This window comes from Myotis brandtii, unplaced genomic scaffold, assembly GCF_000412655.1.
Source record: "Myotis brandtii unplaced genomic scaffold, ASM41265v1 scaffold1006, whole genome shotgun sequence".
In the NCBI taxonomy this organism is placed as follows: Eukaryota; Metazoa; Chordata; class Mammalia; order Chiroptera; family Vespertilionidae; genus Myotis; species Myotis brandtii.
This window is the reverse complement of record NW_005353349.1, coordinates 405,749-409,224: the sequence shown is the minus strand read 5'-3', so window position 1 is coordinate 409,224 and position 3,476 is coordinate 405,749.

Below are 3,476 nucleotides of genomic sequence, written 5' to 3'. Positions count from 1 at the left end.
TCCTCTCCTCTCCTCTCCTCATCTTACTACTTGGTGCCCTGTTAGCATCTCTGACAAGTTCTTTTCTGACTGAGTTTCTGTGTTCTCCCAAGGCAGTGAGTACGGTACACTGTTTGTGGGAAGAGCAGCTTCTTGGTTGAGGTCCTACTGGAAGTGAAACCCCATCATGCAGCACTATGTTAGGTCCTGTGTAATGCCATTTACTACTCTTTATGCATAAATATCTCCAGGATATTCCTATTTAATCACTTCAGTCTATACTAGTAACTGGTACAACAAACAAGTTAGTAGATGCCAAATAAATACTTGTTGAGTCATTAATAGATTTATCCTCTTAACACATGCACCTCCCACCACCCATTGCACATTACTCAAAAGTGAGCCAAAGCTGATGTTTGAGGTAATCTAAACAAAGCTCTATGAATTAACAATGTTCATCCTCTAACGATGGAGACTTCCTTGAGCAAATATATTATAGTTTTTGCTATTGTTTGCCATCTGTTTTGTATTATCTAAAAGTTATAATTATTTATGGTGTATGACTTTTTAATATATTAACAGAATTTGTTCTAGCAAACTAATGCAGGCTTTGAATATATGCTCCAAACCTACTACTGCTTGATTTTAAATAGACATTTCATAAAAATCTTTGTTCCTTTGAGGATTATCATTCTTTGGTCACTCCCTCCGGCAGGAATTCCAGGTTGTAAATAGGCAGCATAAAACCTAGGCTGGCTCAGATAGCTGGACTTCCAGGGCACCAAGGCTGTGGTTTACCCCTGTTGCTGCACCTACAGGAGTGCCTTGACAAATAGCAGTTGCTCAAGAAACATTCTGGGCCCTAACCGGTTTGGCTCAATGGATAGAGCGTAGGCCTGTGGACTGAAAGGTCCCAGGTTTGAATCCGACCAAGGGCATGTGCCTTGGTTGTGGGCACATTCCCAGTAGGAGGTGTGCAGGAGGGAGCTGATCGATGTTCCTCTCTCATCGATGTTTCTAACTCTCTATCCCTCTCTCTTCCTCTCTCTGAAAAATCAATAAAAAATAAAAAAGAAAGAAAAAAACATTCCGGTATAAATTAATGGAGACACAGTCTCTTATAGGAGCTACAGCTCCCACCAGCAGCAAGAGAGAATGGAGAGCTGAGAATCCAGTAATACTTACAGTGAGTGTGTGCATATCTGTGTGTGGTGGGAGAGTGGCACCAAATGAAAGATCAGAGCAGATCAAACCAGAAGATTATATGAGAAACTGGTATATATAATAAGAAGGCAGAACATTAAGAGATTAGAAGAAGAAAAGCAAGGGAACGAGGCAGTTCTCTTTGAGGAGCTTTCAGAATTATTTCCCTTCATTAGCTCTTCATGGTCTCTGAGAATTAATCCTTGCTTTTAGTGCTTCAGAAGAAGAGAAATAACCATATTTAGCAATGGGACTGGTGAATATTAAGACATACTTTGAAGTGGACATAAAAGGTTTTTGTATCTAGTCTAGATAAGTGAGGCCATGTAGAGTTTAATCAATGTGTTAGCTATCTCAGGGTTAGATATTGGAGGGGGTAAGGGGAATGTCTTTTTATGATAAAAAGAGATGCTATGTAGCAGTTTCAATGCTTTTATAAGACCAGCAATGATATGCAGATCCTCCAATAAATTAAGTGTGTTCATTCAACAGCAACATTTTTTGGATACCCACTATGGAGGTGCCACAATTCCTGGTATACGTGTTAAAGTATGAACAAAGCAAGCCCCCTCCTCTCATGGAGTCTCCATTGCAGGGAGTTGGTTGGTTTATTGGAAATACAAAGTATCCAGGCTACCTAATTACCTGAAGAAAAAAGAAGCATATCATTACAATTTGCAATGAGAAACATTGAAAAGTTAAAAATATTTTCTGTTTCATATTGACAATGACATCTGTTGACCTCTATCTGTGATTCTGTGTGATATGCAAGTGCCAGAGATTTAACTTCAGAATTGATCCAACTCTGGGGAGACCAGAGAGAAGGGCTAGATATTTTGTAAAGTGAAGATTCAAGTTCAGAGTCTCACATATAGTCAACATACAATCAATGTCAATTTTCTTTTCCTTTTTTCCCTTTGATTGTATTTTATTTCCTTACAAAGTTATGAAAACTGCCACCTTATTTAAAATGGAGAGAGAAAAAACACACATGCACAAGAAGTATGAGAAATAAGTTTCAAATATGCATTAATATAATTTATTTTAGTGAAGTGGATAACCTAGTTCAACTCTACTATAGAGAAAGACAAATGAGAGGAAGAGATCCCCTACACATGATTAACTGTCAATCATTTTTCTGTGAGTGGTTGTAGGTCAAAGAGAAGTGGAACAGTTCTGATCCTGCTGATTAAATCAAGAGCACATAGGTTTGAAGGGCAAGAATGGGAGATTAAGTTAAATCATAGAAATTCAAGCAGACGAAATAGCAATTAAGTTCATTAGCCTGTGTCCTACCAGGAAAGGGGAACATTTTTAGAATACTATTTTGTCACCAGTGCCGTGTTAATAATCTAATTTTGTAAGTCCCATTCAAGTCATTCTTTGAACAGATATGCATTGAGTGTCAACCATGTGGCAGAAACTATTCTGGGTCCTGGGGACAGAGTCATGAACAGTCAGACAAAGTCTATGTCTTCATAAAGCTTATAATATAGTCCTTGGAATAGACAATAAATAAATACATACATAAAGTGTCAGTAGTGATAAGTGTGCAGAAAAATAACTTAGGCTCAGAAGTCCCAGCATATTATTTATATCTCATGCCCTTGGTCAAGTAAGTTAAGACTAGAAATCATTCAATTGAAGAAAAAATAATATTAGACTCCACCTTTTCAAAAGAGGAATAGCAGTAATTTACAGTCGTCTTAGTCTACCACCGAAGTCTTTGGAGGTTTGTGAGCAGAGGAGTGATATGGTCCAACTAAAAATGTTTTAAAATATATTTTTATTGATTTCATAAAGGAAGGGAGAGCGAGAGAGAAATAGATACATCAATGATGAGAAAGGATCATTGATCAGCTGCCTCCTGCATACTCACTACTGGGGATACAGCCTGCAATCTGGGCATGTGACTGTGAGAAAGGATCATTGATCAGCTGCCTCCTGCATACTCCATACTGGGAATACAGCCTGCAATCTGGGCATGTGCCCTGACCCTGAGCAGGAATTGAACTGTGACCTCCTGGTTCATAGGTCGATGCTCAACCACTGAGCTACACTGACTCAGCTGGGCTCTACTAAAATTTTAAAGTTTAGTCTGACTACTGTATACATAATCAACATGGGGAGGGAAGGGTGCAAAGTTTAGTGAAAGCAGAAAGATCAATTGCCTGCATTTAATCCTAATTTACTTCCAATTTATGGACGTCTTGACTCTCAATGTAGTTATGGGAAAAATTAATAAGTGTGATAGTACATGTGTCAGGTTTGCATATTGGTTGTTTTTTTCATAT